The following is a 24,599-nucleotide window of genomic DNA, read 5'->3' on the forward strand; positions in this document are numbered from 1 at the left end:
AGGGTGGAGGCTCAGGCATTTGCACCTTCAGCAAAAACCCTGGGTTGAGGGTCAGACAGGGTTTCCCCTAGTGAAAGGGACACCACAGGGGCCCCGGGTATTTCTGCCTTAGTTGTCCTAAGCCCCGCGTGACATTATAATCGGCCCACATTTTTTCAGGAGTCCATGGATCCCATGGATTCCATAACCCGCCAGTTGGCGGCGCTGTCCTTACAGGTCTCTGAGTTGAAAGGGGCAGTTCAGCAGCAGGGCCTGGTAGTAGCAAAGGTGCAAACGGCATCTGCAGGTGTCGGTGCAGAGCCGAAGTTTCCGCTGCCAGAACGATTTTCAGGCGATCGCAGCAAATTTGTCGTATTTCGGGAGGCCTGCAAATTATACTTCCGCATGCGGCCAATCTCCTCAGGTAATGAGGCCCAGCGAGTAGGGCTGGTGTTGTCATTACTGAGTGGTGACCCCCAAGCATGGGCATTTTCCTTACCAGCTGACTCTGCTACATTTCATTCGGTCGATAATGTTTTTTCTGCCCTCGGGCTCATTTACGATGACCCTGACCGACTGGCTCTAGCGGAATCTAAAATCTGAGCCCTCCGCCAGGGGGAGCGCTTGGCAGAGGACTATTGTTCGGAATTTCGCCGCTGGGCTGTAGACACACAGTGGAATGACCCAGCACTGCGGAGCCAGTTTATTCATGGGGTATCAGGGAGGGTGAAACAAGCCCTCCTGATGTATGAGACTCCGGCATCATTGGAGTCTGCCATGAGTTTGGTGATACGTATTGATCGCCGTTTTCGTCAGGGGGCACAGGAGACGCTACCTCTGGGGGAAAGCAGAGGTGCAGGTGTGATTGAAGTAGATGAGTCCCCTGAACCTATGCAGATTGCTGGCGTGGCACAGGTTCAGCCTCGCGCTCCGGGATTCCGGAAGCCTGGAGCATGTTTCCACTGTGGTAAAAGAGGTCATTATCTTAACGTTTGCCCGGTACTACCTAAGAGGGTCACATCGGCGGAAAACTGTTAAGCTCAGAGGGTATGGAGGAGACCCAACTGAGCGTATGCATATCCTCCATGATGGTATCTCAATGTATGCTCCCTGCCAAGGTTATTATCACCGGCAGAGAGCTACCTATATCAGTGTTTGTGGATAGCGGTTCCGCTACCAATCTCATAGATGAGGAGTTTGCACACACCGCCGGGTTTAAGATCGAAAAACTTCCTCACCCCACACAGGTGGTGACCATTAATGCTGTTCCCCTCCCTCAAGGGGAGATTACTGAGTTTGTGGCAGAGGTAAAACTCCACATTGGGGTCCTACATTCTGAGTCAGTTACATGTAGGGTACTCCGTAATCTCCCAGCTCAAATGGTCCTGGGTTTTCCATGGCTGTCCAGGCACAACCCAGTAATTGATTGGAAAACTCAGGACATAGTGCAATGGAGTGGTTTCTGCCAAGACAATTGCTTGGCCACATGTGTGTCCGCCGTGACGCCCAGCCTGCCGGAGGCTTTGCAGGATTTCGCGGATGTTTTCTCTGAGAAGGGTTGCTCAGAACTGCCTCCACATAGAGCCTATGACTGTGCGATTAGGTTAAAACACGGGGCCAAATTACCTAAGGCCAGGATGTTTAATATTTCTGGTCCTGAGAGGCAAGCTCTGAAAGACTACATCTCGGAGAGTCTGAGCAAAGGACACATCCGGCCTTCGTCCTCGCCTGTAGCCGCGGGGTTTTTCTTCATTAAGAAGAAAGATGGGGGGTTACGCCCGTGTCTGGATTTCCGAGAGTTAAACCAGATTACTATCCGTGATCCCTACCCAATGCCGTTGATCCCGGATTTGTTCAACCAGGTAGCGGGGGCGAAATGGTTTTCCAAGCTGGACCTCAGGGGGGCGTATAACCTCATAAGGGTCCGTCAGGGGGATGAGTGGAAGACGGCGTTTAACACTCCTGAGGGTCATTTTGAGAGTCTGGTTATGCCGTTTGGGTTGACCACCGCGCCTGCCGTTTTCCAACATTTTATTAATGATGTATTTGCTCATGTCCTGGGGAGATTTGTGATTGTATACCTGGATGATATCCTCATTTATTCTAGCGATCGGGACACTCATTTGGAGCATGTTAGGCAGGTGTTACAGTTGCTCCGGGAGAACCAGCTCTATGCTAAGCTGGAAAAATGTTTATTTTTTGTCCAGGAGTTGCCCTTTTTGGGATATATTGTGTCCGCAGCCGGTTTTAAAATGGACACCACTAAGGTGCAAGCGGTGCTGCAATGGGAGAGGCCGGAGAGTCTGAAAGCACTCCAGCGGTTCCTTGGGTTTGCGAATTATTATAGGAAATTTATAAAACACTTTTCGACTGTCGCCAAACCACTCACGGACATGACAAAAAAGGGTGCCGATCTGGCGAACTGGCCTGAGGTGGCTATACGTGCATTTGAGCGTCTGAAGAATAGTTTTGCTTCAGCCCCCATTCTGGTGCAACCAGACGTGTCTAAACCTTTTGTGGTAGAGGTTGATGCGTCGGAGGTGGGAGTGGGGGCAGTACTGTCTCAAGGCTCGTCCTTGAGCGAGATGCATCCATGCGCCTACTTCTCCAAGAAGCTGTCGCCGGCCAAACGGAATTATGATATCGGCAACAGGGAGTTGTTGGCCATCAAACTGGCTTTTGAGGAATGGCGACACTTCTTGGAGGGGGCGGCTCACCAGGTCACAGTTATCACCGACCATAAGAATCTGCTCTATCTGGAGTCGGCCAAGCGTCTGTCTCCTAGGCAGGCTCGCTGGGCATTGTTTTTTACTCGTTTCAATTTTCTTGTGACGTACCGTCCCGGGGCTAAAAACACCAAGGCGGATGCTTTGTCTAGGTGTTTTCCGGGGGGAGAACCTCGGGAAGAGCCGGTACCCATCCTCCAGAAGGGGTAGTGGTCTCGGCTCTCACGACGGAGGTAGAGGCGGAGATTGCCGAGGCCCAAGAGGAGGTACCACCAGGAACTTCCTGCGGTGTACAAAATACATAACGTTTTTCACAGGGCTTTATTGAAAAAGGTGGTAGGCTTGGTGGACACGACGCCGATGCCACCTCCAGTCATGGTGGATGGCGATTTAGAGTTCGAGGTCGGCAAGGTAGTGGACTCTCGAGTAGTACGCCGTACTCTTCAGTATTTGGTGCACTGGCGGGGGTATGGTCCGGAGGAGAGGTCTTGGGTTCCAGCCTCAGACATACATGCGGATCGGCTGGTCAGTTCTTTTCACCGTCATCATCCGGACAAGCCGGGTCCTATGAGTCTTGAGGGCCCTGGGGTCCCTCGTAGAAGACGGGGTACTGTCATGTCGGACGCTGTTCACACCACAGCGTCTGGCAGGCAGAGGTAGTTCCACCTCCAGCCACTATAGCCTCAGTGGCGCCGGCTTGATCTTCAGGCTCTCGGGGGTTAATCCTGCTGGAGACCAGGTTGGAAGGTTAGTCACGCCCACGGTCTTTAAATAGTCATACTGGCATATGGGCGTCGCCGATTATAGCTTGTATTTTCATACCAAGTGGTTCCGGTCTGGAGTGGAGGTGTTGCAGAGAGAGAGATTCGTATCTGGTGTCGTATGATCCGTCGTTATCCTTTCTCCTTCCCATATTTGTGTTTAGTTGTGCCCTGTTCACATTACTGTATATTCCTGTGTGTGTGCGGCGCAGTGCAGTTTAAGTTCTCCCTGTCTGTCTTATTTGTGTGGGAGCTTTGGTGGTGTGTCTCCTCACTGGGTGGAGGGTGGAGGGTTAAGTGCAGGGCTGAGCAGGAGATAAGGAAAGGGTGGAGGCTCAGGCATTTGCACCTTCAGCAAAAACCCTGGGTTGAGGGTCAGACAGGGTTTCCCCTAGTGAAAGGGACACCACAGGGGCCCCGGGTATTTCTGCCTTAGTTGTCCTAAGCCCCGCGTGACATATACCTAGCTCCAGGTATCAGTTACTAGGATTATTATTATTTTTTTTTGCATTTTAATCCTGATTTTTTTACTCCAAAGCAATCCAGAGCTCCTTTTTTCTCTTTGCTTGTTGACATTGCAGACTACAACCAGATCCTTTTAACAGTACAGCGTGAAAATCCGGCAATTTTAAACGGGTTTGCCCATCCCAGGCATCACATCTGAGTGTGCAGAAAATTCTGCCATATTTTGTGGTACTGTAGTATTTTTTGGAGTGTCTAATAAAATTTTTTAACACCGTTTTGCTGCCCGAAAAATATTTAGCTGCCAGAAAATATTTAGCTACAGTTCAGATATTTAAAACTGTTTTTTGTCCTCCACATGGATCACTTATCATTGTGCAAAAAATTGTACCATTTCAGGTGCCAAAGAATTATTTTTGTTTTTGTAATAGCCTACTTATTGACACAATTTTGATGGCAAAAAAAAATTCAGGCCACATATTTAACAGTGTTTTATCTCTGTCTGAAGCCTCATGTATCTGTGGGCTACAAATTTGGGCATTTCAGGCCTACATTCACCTTTTGCTGCCTTTTGTGTCTTACCGTAATTTTATACAGTATTTTTCTGTAAAAAAAACAAAAATACAGGCACATATTGAACAGTGTGGTATCTACATCAAATACCTCTTCTATCTGTGGGTTAAAAATTGTTGCATTTGAGTGCTCCATTCAACTAACAGAATGGGCAGTAACTAACAGAATGGTTTTTAACAGGGAAAAATGCAAAGTACTACATCTGGGCAATAAAAATGAAAACAGCATATACAGAATGGGAGGAATAGGGCTAAGCAACAGCACATGTGAAAAAGACTTCGGTATACTAATAGATCACAGACTGAATATGAGTCAATGAGTCAACAGTGTGATGCAGCAGCAAAAAAGGCAAATGCAATTCTAGGATGTATTAACAGAAGCATACAGTCTAGATCACGTGAAGTCATTATTTCCCTCTACTCCTCTTTGGTCAGACCTCATCTGGAATATTGTTTCCAGTTTTGGGCACCACATTTTAAAAAAGACATCAACAAACTGGAGCAAGTTCAGAAAAGAGCAAACAGAATGGTGACCGGTCTGCAAACCCTGTTTTATGAGGAAAGGTTGCAGGATTTGGGAATGTTTAGTTTGCAAAAGAGGAGACTGAGAGGAGACTTAATAGCTGTCTACAAATATCTAAAGGGCTGTCACATTGTTGAAGGATCAACTTTATTCTCATTTGCATAAGGAAAGACTAGAAGCAATGGGATGAAACTGAATGGGAGGAGACACAGATTAGATATTAGAAAAAACTTTTTGACAGTTAGAGTGATCAATGAGTGGAACAAGCTGCCACGAGAAGTGGTGAGTTCTCCTTCAATGGAAGTCTTCAAACAGAGGCTGGACAGACATCTGACTGGGATGATTTAGCGAATCCTGCTTTGAGCAGGGGGTTGGACCAGATGGCCCAGGAGGTCCCTTCCAACTCTACAATTCTATGATTCTAACTGTTTTTTTCTGTGTCTTACCCTAATTCTACACAGTATTTTTCTGTAAAAAAACAAAAATACAGACCCCATATTGAACAGTGTGCTATCTCCATCAGACGCCTCCTCTATCTGTGGGCTACAAATTTGGGCATTTCACGCCTACATTCACCTTTTTTTCTGTGTGTTACTGTAAGGGACAAACCATTCTTTGGATGCAATGAGTAACCGGAGAGAGAGAGAGAAGGGGTTAACAAGAGTTTACTGTACAATCAATAACAAACAATACTCCACACAGGGAGGAAAGGGAAATGACAATAAGAACTTGCAAAATAAACGAGAAACTTATCAATTGCAGTTCTGGCAGGGGGAAGGCTGGAATATCTGCTGGTAGCGTCTCAAAGGATGAACAAAGTCTCTGGCTCTGCTACGAAGAAACGAGTAACACTGCCGCCCAACAGTGCTGATGGATTCAGTCCTGTTTGTCTTGGGTATGCTGGAAAGTAGAAACAGTCCTTTCTGTGGGTGCCTCGAAAATGGCGCCGGGTAAAGGTCGCGAGCACGTATACTAGCTGCAACAACCCGCGGTCTTTTGGAGTAGTCTCTAAACAGTTGTTCCGGTATCTCATTTTAAACAGGGGTATTCAATGGTGCGGATACAGACGGTAACTGAATAGCATCAAAAGAAGTCTCAATGTCAGCACACGGAGGTCTGGAAACAGAGGAGTTGTCAGTAGAAGCAGCGGAGAGGGAGTCAACGTCTCCTGTCGCCTTCCTGCCAATTCTGCCCTGTTCCCACGCTCAGGTATCCCCTGCTGTCTCACTGAAACTCCCCCGCCAACAATGGTGACAGCCCCGATAGTTCCAGCCTTAAAGGGCATAGCACACCGCTGACTCCGTCTTGGCTCATTTTCTTACACTCCTCTATTTTCACTCGCTATTCCACGGATAAGGTATCTGGAGCACAACTGGAAAGTTTATTTACAGGTCTAGTGGTTTAATAATAATCTTTATTTTTTAATAATAATAATAATAATAATAATCTTTATTTTTATATAGCGCTAACATATTCCGCAGCGCTTTACAGTTTGCACATATTATCATCACTGTCCCCGATGGGGCTCACAATCTAAATTCCCTATCAGTATGTCTTTAGAATGTGGGAGGAAACCGGAGTACCCGGAGGAAACCCACGCAAACACGGGGAGAACATACAAACTCCTTGCAGATGTTGTCCTTGGTGGGATTCGAACCCAGGACCTCAGCGCTGCAAGGCTGCAGCGCTAACCACTGAGCCACCGTGCCGCCCTGGTTTGCCAACAAATGAATTGGTCTTGATTGTACCGAATGAGGGGCTGTCCAGCTGTTTTTCGTTTGGAGTGACGTGGAATGGAAGGAATAGTGGAGTCCTCTCGTGTGGCAAAGCCAAATCTTTTTCCGCCGTAAAGCTTTCTTCAGGAGTCTCGGGACCCTGATCTGCAGACGTATCTTCAGATGGTTGCTCAAGATTTTCCTCTTCTTCATCCTCCACAGCCACAAGAGGTACCTATTCAGAAATTTTAGGAGTCTCTTCCCTCCGTATGGGATAGTCCGAAAGGCATGGCTGGAGCATATTCCTATGGACCTCCCTAGTGGGCGCACTTTCTTCTCATTCTTAGAAAACTTCATATACAAGTCCTTCCACACCGACCCGACGCTTCACTCTGTATGGCCTACTCTCCCATCGATATTCCAGCTTGTCACTGGGATGATTATCCCACACCAACACTAGATCACCCTCCCGAAGATGTATCCCCCAAGAAAGGAAGTTCCTCCACGTGTTCCAGTTGCCGTGCTGTATCAGCACCAGATGATGTAAGGTATGTAGATGGTGACAATGTTCTCGGACCCAGGTAGACACCCCTGTTGTGAGTTCATTTTCCCCTTCACTACTGAGGCCCGAGGAACTCCCTCTTCTGGTGAAGAAAGGTAGTGAGCCTGATTGTCAAACACCTGGGGCTGATGATGATGACTGGCTGAGTGGAGTTAATGACTGGATATAAAGCTGCCGACGCCCTTCTGGCCTGCGGGTGATTTCTCTGTGGACTTCTAGGAAACCAGTCTGATTCCTGCTCATCTAAAGCTAAGATTGCTGCTTTGACTTTTTGCATTAGTGTTTGTTTTTGTTTGCCTTGCTTTTCTGGATTCTGCCATTCCCTGCTGGGGTGAGCTGAATCTTCTTTTGCCTGTTGCTCTGTCTTCAGAATATTCCTGAGTACTGACATAGCCTTTTTTGAAGCCTAGCGTCTTCAGGGCCTTTTTTACTGTCAGTTTGTTGGCTCTTATTTTCATAGTGTTTTTCACGGATTGCAGACAGCAGCCTTCCTGTCCTTTCCTATCTAAGCTAGCTTGGGCCCCATCTTTGCTCAGTCTATCTTTCTGTTTGTGTTTTGTTCTTTGTTCTTGCTTCACCGTCATTATATGTGGGGGGCTGCCTTTTGCTTTGGGGTCTGCTCTGGGACAGTTTAGATTTCCCTTTCTGTCTTTAGGCTATGTAGTCCTCCGGCTGTGATCGAGGGGCCTAGGGCATCGTAGGAGCCCCCCACGGCTACTGCTAGTTGTGTTGATAGGTTCAGGGGTCTGCAATCCGATAGCTGCCAACTTCTCTGGTTTTCTGGACTTAGCGAGCATTTCTATTTTTGCCTCCTACGGTGACTCAATCATAACACACCCCCGTCCGTGGGTAGTCCTCCCCTGGATCCAGTTCCAGCTCCGTGACTTCCTTCCCTGCTCAACCGAACAACAAGGAGTAAGGCGTGTGACCGGTGGTTTAATGAACTCGATTATTATAGATCCACACAAGCTCAGAGATGTATTCTGGCCACCTAGCCTTTCTATCATCTTCAAGAGTTCTTAGCATCTGAATCAGGGTATGGTTAAATCGTTAAATCAGAGGAGCGGCGGCTATTATCGTCTGCACCGGAGCTCTTTATTCTGGGGACTTGGCCAATTCGCAGGCTCGACAGAGTCTAGAAACTTCCTCGACCGCTGCTCTCAGCCGTGGGAGGTAAACGAGCCATTGGAGCCACTGAAACATTTTTTTCAAGGCTGAAGTGAGCCCCCTTCTCATGAGCTTCAGTGGCCTGAGTAGGCAGTACTGTCTTCGGTATCACCACCTGCCAGGAAGCCCCCAGTTCTCCCGAAAGTTGTACCTTCCGGTATAACAGTCCATTTCTCATCTGCAGACCCTCCCACTGCCGGAGGATATTCAATGTCTCTGGAGTCAAAGCACTTCACTGCTCTGGACTAGGCAGCTTCTCCGCTGTCACCCAGTGCCTGAACATAGCGAGTTGACAGTTCTCCTACTGCAATTGGACCCATTTGTCCTGAGTAGAGTTGAGCGAAATGGGTCGAACAATTTCAAAAGTCGCCGACTTTTGGCAAAGTCGGGTTTCATGAAACGAAACCCGACCCTAGGATGAGGTCGGCCACGAGGTCGGCGACTTACGCGCCAAAGTCGCGTTTCAAAAGTTTGTTTAGCGCTCTTTTTCAGCCAATCAGGATCCACGGACACTGTGGGCAACTTGATGACATAGGCAGGGGTCACCACCATCTTTCAGAAGGGCATGCAAGTGATTGGCTTGCTTTGGTGGGCGTCACAGGGGTTATAAAAGGGCGTGCACGCCGACCGCCATCTTACTTCTGCCGATCTTAGCATAGGGAGAGGTTGCTGATTCTGTAGGGAGAGCGTTAGGCAGGGAAGAAGACAAAAAAACTGCTTCTGCTGCTAGCGATTTTGCCTGTGCAACACACCAGTCACTGTGTGTGCAGTGCAAGGGGAGGCTATATTGTGGTGGATCAGCGGTGTTGGTTGTTAGGCTGCCTTCTAAGGCTTCCTGACAGCTGCATTGCTGTTTCCCCACTGCTCTGCAAACTGCTTTTTTAAAAGCAATCCCAATTTTTTTTTTGTCCTGCTAAGGTACTGAGCGTGCATTTATTCACACCATACAGCGGTGTACGCTCCTCACACAGTACCGTGTAACGGCTGTTATCACAGCCACAGTGAAGCTATCCACTGTGGAAGGATAAGTGGAGGACTTGTTCCGTTCTTACAGACCTACACTCTAGGGAGATTCCTATTCTGCCCAATTCTACAATTCACTTTTTTCACACCTGTGCCATCGAGCCTGTGACATAGCGCTCTGATATTCAGTGGGCCTCACACAATCCAAAAGTGTCCAGTGTCCACAAGTGTCTGCAGAAATTCAAAATCTCCCTTATCCTGTAGTCACTTTTTTCACACCTGCTGCATCGAGCCTGTGACATAGCGCTCTGATATTCATTGGGCCTTACACAATCCAAAAGTGTCCAGTGTCTGCAGAAATTCAAAATCTCCCTTATCCTGTAGTCACTTTTTTCACACCTGCTGCATCGAGCCTGTGACATAGCGCTCTGATATTCAGTGGGCCTCACACAATCCAAAAGTGTCCAGTGTCCACAAGTGTCTGCAGAAATTTAAAATCTCCCTTATCCTGTAGTCACTTTTTTCACACCTGTGCCATCGAGCCTGTGACATAGCGCTGTGATATTCAGTGGGCCTCACACAATCCAAGTGTCCAGTGTCCACAAGTGTCTGCAGAAATTTAAAATCTCCCTTATCCTGTAGTCACTTTTTTCACACCTGTGCCATCGAGCCTGTGACATAGTGCTGTGATATTCAGTGGGCCTCACACAATCCAAGTGTCCAGTGTCCACAAGTGTCTGCAGAAATTCAAAATCTCCCAGAAATTCAAAATCTCCCTTATCCTGTAGTCACTTTTTTCACACCTGTGCCATCGAGCCTGTGACATAGCACTGTGATATTCAGTGGGCCTCACACAATCCAAGTGTCCAGTGTCCACAAGTGTCTGCAGAAATTCAAAATCTTCCTTATCCTGTAGTCACTTTTTTCACACCTGTGCCATCGAGCCTGTGACATAGCGCTGTGATATTCAGTGGGCCTCACACAATCCAAGTGTCCAGTGTGCACAAGTGTCTGCAGAAATTCAAAATCTCCCAGAAATTCAAAATCTCCCTTATCCTGTAGACACTTTTTTCACACCTGTGCCATCGAGCCTGTGACATAGCGCTGTGATATTCAGTGGACCTCACACAATCCAAGTGTCCAGTGTCCACAAGTGTCTGCAGAAATTCAAAATCTCCCAGAAATTCAAAATCTCCCTTATCCTGTAGTCACTTTTTTCACACCTGTGCCATCGAGCCTGTGACATAGCGCTGTGATATTCAGTGGGCCTCACACAATCCAAGTGTCCAGTGTCCACAAGTGTCTGCAGAAATTCAAAATCTCCCAGAAATTCAAAATCTCCCTTATCCTGTAGTAACTTTTTTCACACCTGTGCCATCGAGCCTGTGACATAGCGCTGTGATATTCAGTGGGCCTCACACAATCCAAGTGTCCAGTGTCCACAAGTGTCTGCAGAAAATCTAAATCTCCCCTGTCCTATAGACACCTTGTACCTTGTTTTACATTACTATATAGTTTGTAGGATTTTGTCTACATTTCTACCAAAAATGAGGAAGGCTGGTGGAAGAGGCCGTGGAATTGGGCGGGGGTTGGCAGCTGGTAATGATGGTGTTGGTGGTGGATCTGATGGTAGTGGCTAAAGCAAAATAGGACCGAATGCAGGAGGTGTTGAGCCTGCGTCATCGTCTGGCTCCATAAGGCTTCGAAGGCTTAGTTTTCTAGGAGTTGGCAAACCGCTTTTAACGCCAGAGCATCAGGAAAAAGTTTTGTCTTACATTGCTGACTCAGCCTCCAGCTCTATCGCCTCCTCTTCTGAAGTTGTAAAAAGTAAAAGCACTGAGTCGTCATTGGAGGCTCATGTTCATGAACCACACCTTTCCTTGTGTCCTTCACCACAACCAAGATTGAAGGATGACGCAGGCCATACTACTGATTACTCCATGGAGCTGTTTTCACATACCATGCCTGGATTATCAAGTCAAATGGTGAATTACCCAGGCCAAGATGAATCTGACATGGAGTGCACTGATGCACAGCCGCTGATAGATGATTCTGCTGGTACATTCACTCAGAGCACTACATTGTCCTCGCAGTGTACAGAGCCAGATTCTGACCCTGATGAGACTCAGGTGCCCCTTCCCGCACACTATACCACCATACACGGTGACACAGAGGAAGGTGCACATGACATTGAAGAGGAGGTGATGGATGACCCAGTTGTTGACCCAGATTGGCATCCATTAGGGGAAGAGGGTGCTGCTTCCAATAGCTCAGATGAGGAGCATCCACAGCAGACATCAACATCGCAACAGCTGTTATCTGGCAGGCCCGGAGCACTCCAAAGACAGGTTCCAAAAATCAAAAGAGTTGCTGGACAGCTTGTCCACAGGGTCAAAACATCACAGCGTGCTAGGCCGCAAAATGTCTGCCAAAGTAGGAAGAGTGCAGTGTGGCACTTTTTTGAACAAAATCCTCATGATCAGGCCAAGGTTATCTGTAAGAAGTGCGCAAAGACCTTTAGCCAAGGGAAAAATCTGAAAAATTTGAATACCAGTTGCATGCTTAGACATTTAACCAGCATGCACTTACAAGCGTGGACACAACACCAAACCTCAAGTGCCACATGTGCAACTGATCACAACGAAGGTAGTCAGCAACGCTACATTGTTTCCCCCACTGTAAGCCCACCGGTTAGCACAGCAGCAAATGTTGAGGTGTCGTTGCAAGGCCACAGCAGTCAGGGAATCCCACTGTTATACCAACGAAATACTGAATCTAGGCCATCAGAAAGAACACCAACTCCATCACCATCATCAACCCTCTCTCAGTCCGCCCTGTCCACCGCTACTTCCACCATATGCAGCTCTCAAGTCCAGCTCACCCTCCCAGACACTATGAGTAGGTCAAGAAAGTACTCAGTCTCTCATCCGCGTACACTGGGTTTGAACGCCCACATTGCCAAACTAATCTCGTTTGAGATGATGCCCTATCGGTTGGTGGAAAGTGCAGCTTTCCGCGAACTCATGGCCTATGCAGTACCACGCTATGACCTACCCAGTCGCCACTTCTTCTCTCGCAAAGCCATCCCAGCCCTCCACCATCATGTGAAAGACCGCATTGTCCATGCACTCAAGCAGTCAGTGAGTGGAAAGATGCACCTCACAACTGATGCATGGTCCAGTCGGCATGGCCAGGGCCGTTACGTGTCCATCACTGCGCACTGGGTTAATGTGGTGGATGCAGGGTCCACAGGGGACAGCGGTGGTGGGACAGTGCTGCCTAGCCCACGGTATAGGAAACAGTTGGCTGTAGGCGTTCCACCCTCCTCCTCCTCCTCCTCCTCCTGAAGCGAAAGCTCGTCCACAGAGCGCAGTCGTACGAGCACTCCATCTGCAGCTGCCACTGTTGCACACGAGGTGTCCCCCTATCGAGCAGCTAGTGGAAAGCGTCAGCAGGCTGTGTTGCAGATGATGTGTTTGGGCGACAGACACACCGCCGAGGTGCTGGCCGAGTACTTGAAGCGACAAACTGAGTCATGGCTGGGCAGTGTACATCTTGAGGCAGTCAAGGTAGTTAGTGATAACGGTCGTAATTTTGTGGCAGCCATAGCCCTTTCAAAACTCAGCCACATACCTTGCTTGGCTCACACCTTGAACCTGGTGGTGCAGTGCTTCCTCAAAAATTATCCGGAGTTAACAGCCCTGCTCCATAAGGTGCGAAGACTGTGCGCGCACATCCGCCGGTCGCCTGTACACTCCGTTCGTATGCAGAAGCTGCAGCGATTGCTCCACCTTCCCAACCACCGTCTCATTATCGACATTGCAACAAGGTGGAACTCCACCCTGCACATGGTGGAGCGGCTGTGCGAGCAGAGGCAGGCCATAATGCATTTGTGGGAGGATACACGGCCAGGCACTTTGAGAGCAGACATGGAGTGGACAGTTGTGCAGTGGTCGAAGCTGAAAGACCTCTGTAAAGTCCTTCAGTGTTTTGAGGAATGCACACGGCTGGTAAGCGCAGACGACGCCATCCTAAGCATGAGCATCCCACTTATGCGTCTGCTCATGCAAACTTTGACGCACCTTAAGGAGCAGGCGTCTGCAGCCAATGTTGATGAGGAGGAAGAGGTGGAGGGAATCCTTGATGACATTCAGCCATTGTCTGCTCAGGGACCTCTCCTGGACGAGTTGGAGGAAGAAGAGGAGGAGGAGGATGATGATGGGGATGATTACTTAGGGGAGGAGGATGCATCTCGTGGTTCAAGTGAAAATGTTGGCGTGGCAAGGTCTGGTACAGGGTTTGTGCGTGACTGGAGGGATGTGGATTTGCCAGAAAGGGCTCCTCCAACCAGCACTCGCAGTGCATCAATGACACCGGGAACATTGGCCCACATGTCAGATTATGCCTTGCGGATCCTAAAAAGGAACCGCCGCATTGCCAAAATGATGAACGATGACGACTACTGGTTGGCCAGCATCCTGAATCCACGCTATAAAGGCAAATTACAAAACATCATGCCACAGGAGAACCTTGACCTAATATTGGCTAATAAACAAGCAACTCTGGTAAATCGGTTGCTTGAGGCATTCCCAGCACACAGCAGCGGTGATGGCTCTCACACAGGCCGGGGGCAGCTTGGCAGAGGTGTTCATGGTGCACACAGCAGAAGTGGCGTTGGAGACAGGGGTTTCATGACAATGTTGTGGACTGATTTTTCAAGTACCGCTCACACAACTAGTAATACAGCATCGATGGAAAGTGACAGGAGACAGCAGTTGTCAACTATGATTACAAACTACTTTTGGGACTTTTGCTTTGGTCCACCTCTTCCTGGGACTTGACCTATTTCGCCTTTTGCATCAGCTGAATGTCCAACATCAACATATGCCACTTTCTAAAACTCCCTAACTGTGCTGCCTCCCCCCCCATGGCCGGGGTCACCACCTTGCGCACGACACCGTGCGAGTGCCGTTGCCCTGGACAGGTGGGTAGGCCGACTCTTGGGCGCGGGCACTGGCACAGGGTCCCTCATAGTGCAATCAAGTGTCTCTGATGGTGATGGTGCACACCTGCCGTCAGACACACCGCCGTACTATGAGGGGCCCAGTGCCAGTACCGACGCCCACGAGTGGGCCCCCCTTGCTTGGGCAGGGCCCCAGCATTTGCAATCTTAACCTCTCCCTGCTCCTCCGCTGTGTAGTCTGGGCCGTCAAATCCATACTGTGCCTGACACCGTCTGAGCCTGCCTCCTGATGTATAGACATATCTTTTGAATGTGTACGCTATCCATACATGTTATCCGGGGATACGGTACCTTTTCTCACCTTTGTGCAATCACTTGCAAGCCATACTGGGCCTAACACCGTCTGAGCCTGCCTCCTGATGTATAGACATATCTTTTGAATGTGTACGCTATCTGTCAGAGACACCGCTCTGAACTTGCTCACTGAGCCAGTGCGCGTGTCCTGAGTAAAGCGAACTGTGCTCAAAGCTACCTGTGGAGCGGGCAGCAACCGAGTAGATGTGTACTTCACACCAGCAGGACCTGAAGCACGTGACTGCTAGAGGCGTGGCCTAAACTCCACAGAGCTAGGAGCTGCAAGACAATTCCTAGCAGAGTAACTGCGAGACAAAGTTACCAAGGGGCATAGACAGTGAGAATAGTCAGGACGTAGCCAAAGAGTCACACACAGATAGCTGCAAGGTACAAGAGGGGCGAGCAGAGAGTAATCAGGTCACAGGCAATGGGTTATACACAGATAAGAACGCAGTACAAAATCAACAGGCAAACTCACAACGGGAAACAGAATCGGGTCAGAACCATATAAACAAGCTATAGCAACAAACAGGCACACGGGGGTCAGTACACTCGGCCAAAGGCAAAAGTATAACTGGCAGGGATTGAAGCTACCCAGGGGTTTATGAAGCTCTCCCAGAACCAGAAAGAGGCCACAATCATTAACCCCAAGTGTGCAGGTCAAAACCTGCACAGAGCTCCAGACATTAACCCCCGGTGTGCAGCTCAAAAACCTACACTGGTATCATGACACTATCCATACATGTTATCCGGGGATACGGTACCCTTTCTCACCTTTGTGCAATCACTTGCAAGCCATACTTGGCCTTACACCGTCTGAGCCTGCCTCCTGATGTATAGACATATCTTTTGAATGTGTACGCTATCCATACATGTTATCCGGGGATACGGTACCCTTTCTCACCTTTGAGCAATCACTTGCAAGCCATACTGGGCCTTACACCATCTGAGCCTGCCTCCTGATGTATAGACATATCTTTTGAATGTGTACGCTATCCATACATGTTATCCGGGGATACGGTACCCTTTCTCACCTTTGTGCAATCACTTGCAAGCCATACTGGCCTTACACCATCTGAGCCTGCCTCCTGATGTATAGACATATCTTTTGTATGTGTACGCTATCCATATAAGTTATCCGGGGATACGGTACCCTTTCTCACCTTTGTGCAATCACGTGCAAGCCATACTGGGCCTAACACCGTCTGAGCCTGCCTCCTGATGTATAGACATATCTTTTGAATGTGTACGCTATCCATACATGTTATCCGGGGATACGGTACCCTTTCTCACCTTTGTGCAATCACTTGCAAGCCATACTGGACCTTACACCGTCTGAGCCTGCCTCCTGATGTATAGACATATCTTTTGAATGTGTACGCTATCCATACATGTTATCCGGGGATACGGTACCCTTTCTCACCTTTGTGCAATCACTTGCAAGCCATACTGGGCCTTACACCATCTGAGCCTGCCTCCTGATGTATAGATATATCTTTTGAATGTGTACGCTATACAAACATGTTATCCGGGGATACGGTACCCTTTCTCACCTTTGTGCAATCACGTGCAAGCCATACTGGGCCTTACACCATCTGAGCCTGCCTCCTGATGTATAGACATATCTTTTGAATGTGTACGCTATCCATACATGTTATCCGGGGATACGGTACCCTTTCTCACCTTTGTGCAATCACGTGTAACCCATACTGGGTGTGAGAACGGCTGGCGAGCTGTTAAGCAAGCTACAGCACCTGTGGTTTGCACACGCAAGTTTTTCATTTTTTTCAGGAATGACGGTTAGGCCTAATTCCGGAACTGCGGTTGACCTGCACTTACTGGGAAATCATTGTTTGCGAGTAATAATTGTAATCAGTGATCCCCATCACTAACGTTGTTCAGCGGGTTATCTGCACCTGTAAGCGACAAACGCTGGCCTTTTCAGTGTAGCGCACATGCAGCCACGGACATGTAAGGGCATGACACACCAGTTATTGGCCAATCTCATGTGCCAGAGCCTCACGTGTCCCTCTAGTAAGCCGGACTCGGACCGCGGGGCATGACGGAGTCTCGTTCGTTAACGGAATTAAGCTTGCAATGTGTGCATCTGTTCTGTAGCTGGCATGGTTGAGGTTGCCCGTGTTGAGTCAAATTACGCCATAGGCTCCACTCCTGGTGATGCCCTTCTAGACATTCCTTTAAGGTTCAGCTTTGCAACAATACTGCTCACGTAAAACAAACACTTTGCCTTCATGAACGCTGTTTGGAGGGTCATGACTCGTGGGAATAACGCTGCCCAATCAGTTAACCTGCTAGAGAGATCCTTCGTTGCTCCCAAGCATGACATCACACTCCCTAGGAGGAAGGTAATGCCACTGTGGCAACCGTACTCCTGGGGGCGACACAAGTGCACTGATGCCCAGCCACTGCTCGATGAATCTGCTGGTACATTGACCCAGACCACTACATTCCCCTCGCACGCTACCCGGCCTGAATCTGACCCTGATGAAACTCAGGTTACCCTTCCCATATACAGTTCCATCTTACACGGTGACAAAGAGGAAGCTGCAGATGAAAGTGCAGGTTCGGCCCACCCGCCATCAGACACACCACCGTACTATCAGGGGCCCTGTGCCAGTGCCGTCGCCAACGAGTGGGCCCCCCCTGCTTGCTCAGGATCTCAGCACTTGCAAGGTTGAAATACTGTGCAGTGAGATGGAAGATGGGGACGACGAGGAGTCCAGACTAGTACAGGGATTCCCTAGCGAGGAGACTTATTTCATTGTTTTCAATGTTGGGACAGCAATTTTTGGGGAGCACTATACTCTGGAGAATGATAGATGGGGCCCACCATACACTGGAACATTCCAAAGGTGGACATCAGACACTGGAGCAGCATTTACAGGGCCCAATATACACTAGAGCATTAGAAATGGGGCCCATTATGTTTGGAGCATTATTTGGGCCCATAACACAGTGGAGCTTCATCCATGGGGACCAACATATACTGTAGCATTATGTGGAGCTCATCATATACTGTTTCAAACATTATATGGGACCAATGATTCTGTATGGAGAAATAGATGGGCCTCGTCATGAGATGTAAAAAGTGAAGTATTTTTCATTGTACTATACCGCTATTTCTCTGCCGTATCGGAGCATGATGAGTTGTGGTATTATGTGTTAAAGGGGTGCTCTTTCGCCCAGGGCACATGAAAACCTGGAGCCAGCCCTACCCCCCACAACTTTAGCCAAATAACCCCCATTTTTCAGTGCGTAACTTGTATTATGAAGTTAATTAAGGTTGACCAGCTTAAGTAAGAAGAATTGATGCTTTTGGCATTCAAATGAGCACTGTAGGTGTGTTTCCTGTCCTCCTCTCACTGCCGACTTTTATTCCCCATTGACTTACATTGGGTTTCGTGTTTCGGGACGACCCCGACTTTTCCCTATAATCGGCCGATCTTGCTCGACCCGACTTTTGGAAAAGTCGGGTTTCACGACACGAAACTCGACCATAAAAAAACAAAAGTCGCTCAACTCTAGTCCTGAGATCTCCCCAAAACTCCTTCATGACAGAGGGTCTGTATTTGGTCCAGCATGGCCGCCACCATCCCAGCAGTCCTTCAAAATTGGGGAACCTCTTCTCCATCCAGCAATTCATCTCTACTCTTCTCCGATGGTGCATGTCTTGCTCTAGACAGAGTGTCAGAGTGCGTGTTCTTTGCTCCACTCCTGTATGCGATTCGGTACCGGAACTTTGCCATCCAGGCCACCCAACGTTGTTCCAAGGCACCTAGCTTAGCGTTCTTCAGGTGAGCCAAAGGGTTATTATTGGTACGTACTAGCACATCCGAGCCAGACAGGTATTCTGCGAATCTCTCCATCATAGCCCACACTAACGCCAGCAATTCCAGTTTGAAGGAGCTGTAATTATCCAGGTTGCATTCGGAGTCATGAAGGGATCGACTGGCTTAGGCGATCACCCTCTCTCTCCCATCCTGCACCTGCGACAACACAGCTCCAAGTCCGTGCAAGCTGCCGTCAATGTAAAGAATGAACGGTAAAGAGAAGTCCGTGTAAGCCAGTACCGGGCCTCGGTCAGTGCTTTTTTTAGACACTTATTGGTTGCAGTTCTGGCAGGGGGAAGGCTGGAATATCTCCCGGCGGCATCTCAAACGATGAACAAAGTCTCTGGATCTGCTGCAAAGAAACGAATAACACTGCTGCCCGGCAGTGCTGATGGATTCAGTCCTGTTCGTCTTGGATATGCTGGATCATAGAAACAGTCCTTTGTGTGGATGCTTCGAAAATGGAGCTGGGCACGGGTCGTGAGCACGTATACTAGCTGCAACAACCTGCATCTTTTGCAGTAGTCTCTAAACAGTTGCTTCGGTCTCTTAGGTAAAATAGCGGTACTCAACGGTGCGGATACAGAGGGTTACTGAATAACATCACAAGAAGTCTCAAGGTCAGCACAGGGAGGTCTGGAAACAGAGGAGTTGTCAGGAGAAGCAGCAGAGAGAGAGTCAACTGTCTCCTGTCGCCTTCCCGCTAAGTCTGCCACATTCCCACGCTCATGTCTCCTTTTGTACCCCGTTCCCCCTGATGTCTAACAGAAAGGTCTCTCCCTTTCAGAGGAAAACTCCCCCGCCAACAGTGATGACAGCCCCGATAGTTCCAGCCTTAAAGGGCTGACTCCATCTTGACTCATCTTCTTACATTACCCTAATTCTATACAGTATTTCTCTGTAAGAAAACATGAATCCAAAGGGAGTTTGTAGCTAGTTAACCTAAGATATATTACAAAAGAATACGTATTTTAAAAGATTTTTTGATTAAATTTTCGTTTTAAATACGTATTCTTTTGTAATATATCTTAGGTTAACTGTTAATCATGTGGTGTCATTGAACTTTGACACTGCACCATCTGACTTGTTGGCACTCATTTTTTTGAAATCCAGCATCCTTTCAAACCTATTTATGTCTGTGATACCTGTATGTATTTGTGGTATATCCTGATGAAGGGGGCATGAGACCCCTGAAACGCGTAGAATAAAACCACTGCAATCATACAGCATTCTCCTGGAATTTGTCTAAAGCGGTAGCGAGGAATATAGCTACAAACTCCCTTTGGATTCATGGTTTCGTTGGTCGCTGAAGACCTGTGGATCTGCAGCAGCCGCTACCTACACGCTCTTATCTCATCCTAACCAGGTGAGCATATTTCATGATATACTGTCTTTTGTAACGTGGATAAGACCCTATTGCGCTTTTTTGTCTCCCCCTTTTTTGCAATCTGTAAGAAAACAAAAATACAGGCCATATATTGAACAGCGTGCTATCTCCGTCAGACGCCTCTGTTATCTGTGGGCTAAAAATTGTGGCATTTTAGGGCTCCATTCAACTGCTTTTGCTGTGTCTTACCCTAATTCTATACAGTATTTTTCTGTAAAAAAAACAAACATACAGGCCACATATTGAACATTGTGCTGTCTCCGTCAGTTGCTTCCGCTTTTTTTGGGATACAAAGTTAAGCATTTCAGGCCTACATTCAATTTTTTTTGCTGTGTCTTACCATAATTCTGTACAGAATTTTTCTGTAAAAAACCCCAAAATACAGGCGACATATTGAACAGTGTGGTATCTCCTTCAAACACCTGTTCTCTGTGTGGGATAAAAATGTGGCATTTGAGGGCTCCATTCAGCTGCTTTTGCTGTGTCTTACCCTAATTCTATACAGTATTTTTCTGTAAAAAAATAAAAATACAGGCCACTTATTGAACAGTGTGATATCTGAGTCAGATGCCACCTCTATCTGTGGGCTACAAGTTTGGGCATTTCAGGCCTACATTCACCTCTTTTTTGCTGTGCCTTCCTGTAATTCTATAAAGTAGTTTTCTGTAAAAAATAAAAATACAGGCCACATATTGAACAGTGTGGTATCTCCTTCAGGAGCCTCTTCTATCTGTGGGCTAAAAATAGTGGCATTTGATTGCTTCATTCAACAGTTTTTGCTGTGTCTTACCCTAGTTATTGACACCACTTTTCTAAAAAAAAAGAAAATTGTTACCTATAGGGCAGATATTTTAAACTGTGTTTTTCCCGCACACGAATCACATATAAGTTCACTCCAAAATCAACCATTTGTAGTGAAGGTGGAAAATATTGTGGTCCATTTAAAATGGTCAAGGCATGTGGCAAGGATGGGAAACTGCACGTGATCGTCATAGGCCTCTTTCACACATCAGGTTTTCGCCGTCAGGCGCGATCCGGCGCTTTTGACAGAAACCGGATCCGGCGAAATGCAATGCCGGATCCGGTTCCCCCCCATTGACTTGCATTTGCGCCGGATCGCGCCGGATGGCCATGCGTTTCATCCGGTTTTCGCCGGATCCGGCAATGTGTCGCGATCCGGCGTCTGGAAAAAACGGCTACTGTAACGTTTTTTGTCTCCGGCGAAAAAGCCGGACACGCCGGATCCGGCGCGTCCTGCTTTTTCACACAATGAAAGCCTATGAGCGCCGCAATGCACCTGATCTGGCGAAAGCCGGATCCGGTGGCTGGATCCGGTTTTTTTGGTCTGAGCATGCTCAGTAGCTCTGCCCACAAGACATATATAAAAGCAAGACAGTGGGACCCACAGCCACACCCAACATGCCACCCAAGAAAGCAACCAAGCGCAGCAGGAGAAGGCAGGAGACCACTGCAGCACCATCAGCACCACCACCACCCCAAATGGAGCAGCAAATGGAACATGCTGAGGAGGGGAGTCCAGCAGCAGATGAGAGACGGTAATTATCAAATCCCCCATTCCTCCAAACTAGGGCCATGGAATATCAAGATATTCATTGGCCCTTTGTTTCTCTTTATTCAACAGCCGCCCAAGAGATGCAGCAGCAGCAGCAGAAATGGCATCACTGGCAGCAGCAACAGCAGCAGCAATACCCACAGCCATGGAGTCTGGCCATCAACAGGACAGCACATCTTCTTCTGGGAGCCCTCCCTCGCATCGTCAGCGTTTGACGGTAAGTTTTTATTTCCAAAATCCATCATCTCTGTAATATATGTCTATTCATTGCCTTTAATTTCAAAACAGGAATCACAAGATGAAGAGGAGCTCCCAGAAGAAGAAGGAAGGGGTGGACAGACACCTGGAGTGGGCTCACAATTGGTAAGTTTTTTGCATCAAACGCAGAAACACAACATCACACTACACACAACACATAGAAAACAATGTTCTGCAGACCACACACAGCAAACAAATGCCTACATCCAAAGACATAACATTTTTTGTTTTCTTCTCTTGTCTTCCCAATCTGGTGCTCGGCCAAGAGGTCCTCGCAGTGCCTCCCAGGGTCGTCGGCGACAGCAACGCGGCGGTCACCAGCGTGTAAGTATAAATATTTTTGCTTTTTTTTTTGCACTTTTTATTTCATTTCTTTTGTGGAGGCTAATTATGTTATTTTTGTCTTTTTCTTTAACAGCCTTCACAGCGTGCTCCCGACTCTGACGGTGAGGATGGAGGACTCGATGTGGACCACCTCATCGATCTCGTCATAGAAAGGGAGCCGCTCTGGAATATGGCTGACCGCCGCCACGCTGACCTTATCGTTACCCGACGACTCTGGGAGGAAATCTGTTCGCTCCTTGTGGGCCGCTGGGAGGACCTCGATGTTCGGGCCCAGATTAAAGAGCGTAAGTATATACAGTACCGGTTGCTTGATGTAAACCAGTGTTTCCCGAACTCCAGTCCTCGTGGTCCCCACGGATCATGTGTTCAGGATTTCTATTTACTATGGAAATCCTGAAAACATGACCCCTGGGGACCATGAGGACTGGAGTTTGTGAAACACTGATGTTGTATACTAACCACTCCTTTCTCGTTTCAGGGAACAGAATTGTGAATTGGTGGTGGTCTGTGAGGGATCGTTTCAAGAAGGAGTTCAATAAAGAGATGCGGGCCCCGAGTGGATCTGGAGGACGCAGGAGCAAGTACAAGTACGCACAAGCCCTGTCGTTCCTCCGGGAAACAATGGTCACTAGAAGGTAAATATTACACACCACATGTGAAAAAAAATGTTAGATGTAACTTTTTTTTTCAGCCAGGGCCATACCATGTCAGTATTTTAATTGGTTTTTTTTCTCTTTATTCCACAGCACGGTGAGCAGCACTCGGGAGCCTGCACGATTGGACCCTTCTGAGGCGATCCCTGAGGAGACCGGCACCGAGGGACACTTTGACCGCCCCGGTACATCTGCACCTTCCCAGCCTTCCCACACATTCGACCCATCTGTCCCATCCACCAGCACAGGAGCATCGTGGCCGCCTACATTACATGAAGCTGCTGGTGAGGAGATCGCTTTCCCTTTACCCCACCCTTCTGCCCCTGCCACCTCTAGTACACCTGTGGGTACTGGGCGACAGCGGCAGAGGGGTCAGGAAAAGAGTTATGCGCAAGAGTTCTTGCATCTGAATGCATCTTTCCAGAACTGTCTAAAAGTCTTGTCAGAGCAAATCTCCGCAGGCTTTCAGCAGATCAACTCCAGCATTCTGGAGGTGAAGACACTTCTGCAAACCATGCATTCAGAAGCAAGATCTTCGCCAAACCACACCTTTTTCAGGTCTGTTGTGGAGCGCATGGCAACACTATCTCCTACCCAGCAAATGCATGTAATGCATTGGTGCCACGGTGCTCTACAGCAGGTTACCTCCCAACCTCCACCTCCCACCACTGTAGTTCCTCCACCTGCACCCCCTCCAGCCACTTTCCATCCTCCCCCTCCTATTACATCTGCACCCCCTCCAGCCACTTTCCATCCTCCCCCTCCTATTACATCTGCACCCCCTCCAGCCACTTTCCATCCTCCCCCTCCTATTACATACCAGCAACCTCACCAGTACCAGCAACCTCCCCAGTACCAGACATCTCCCCACTTCCAGCAACCTGCCCCGTACCAAACTCCTTCCCCGTACCAAACTCCTTCCCCATACAACTTTCCATCAACATCATCTGCTCCTACAGTCCCTGCCCAACCCTCCACTCCACCGCCCACCACCTCTTCTGCCTCCCACATGTCCACCCATTCTGTAGCTTTTTCCACACCTTCACCTCTAACTGTTCCTTCCCCACCACGATCCCAGTCCTCTCTCCACACACCCAGTGTCGAAGTGTCCCGCAGCCCCTCCAGCAGTATTTCCACCCCACACTACACAGATTTGTAATGTGTGTTTTTTAATAAAAATGCCCATTGGGTTTAAAACCTTTATTAAAAAAGTTTTTTGCACTTTAAAAACATTTTACAAAAAAAAAAATTTTTAAATAAAAGTTAAATTATCGTTTCACAATGGTTGTCTGTCATTTCTTTCTGCGGCGAACTATGTTTAAAAAAAAGGTTAAATACAGGGTATTTCAAAGGTAAAAAGGTATTCAAAACCAGGTATATAACTGTGGGTAAATTTTAGCTTTTTGCCACAGTTGTGTTCCTGGTTGTGTTTGAAGCAAAGTATTTCACCTAAAAAGTTGTGTTTATTGTTGGTGATTTCCTAACAATGTACACAACTTTTGTTAAAAGGTGAAATACTTTGCATAAAACACAACCAGGTACACACCTGTGGCAAAAAGCTAAAAATAGAGACCATGACAAGATAGCCAACTTTGGTTGGCAAAGGTATATACTGTTGGTCCAGAAGGTACACAAGTTTGGTTAGGGCACAAATCTTTCACACTCTGTCATCCTGCCAGTGTACTCTGCCTTGAGGTGACATAAAGTATAGTGCAAAATTGTCCCTCATTACTGAAACCGTCACAGAACTTCTAGTGGTAATATTTCCAATGACAACATCCATCT

General features: G+C 47.9%; 1 long non-coding RNA gene across 1 annotated transcript; it reads left to right on the top strand.

Annotated features, from left to right (window-relative positions):
* The first annotated feature begins 21,314 nt into the window (after positions 1-21,314).
* LOC141098843 (uncharacterized) lies at positions 21,315-22,500 on the top strand. Its single transcript, XR_012234374.1, has 3 exons — positions 21,315-21,775; positions 21,847-22,140; positions 22,235-22,500. It is a non-coding gene; the product is annotated as an uncharacterized lncRNA (long non-coding RNA).
* The last annotated feature ends 2,099 nt before the right edge of the window (positions 22,501-24,599 follow it).

Source organism: Dendrobates tinctorius, unplaced genomic scaffold, assembly GCF_039654945.1.
Source record: "Dendrobates tinctorius isolate UK_male_01 unplaced genomic scaffold, ASM3965494v1 ptg000095l, whole genome shotgun sequence".
Lineage (NCBI taxonomy): Eukaryota > Metazoa > Chordata > Amphibia > Anura > Dendrobatidae > Dendrobates > Dendrobates tinctorius.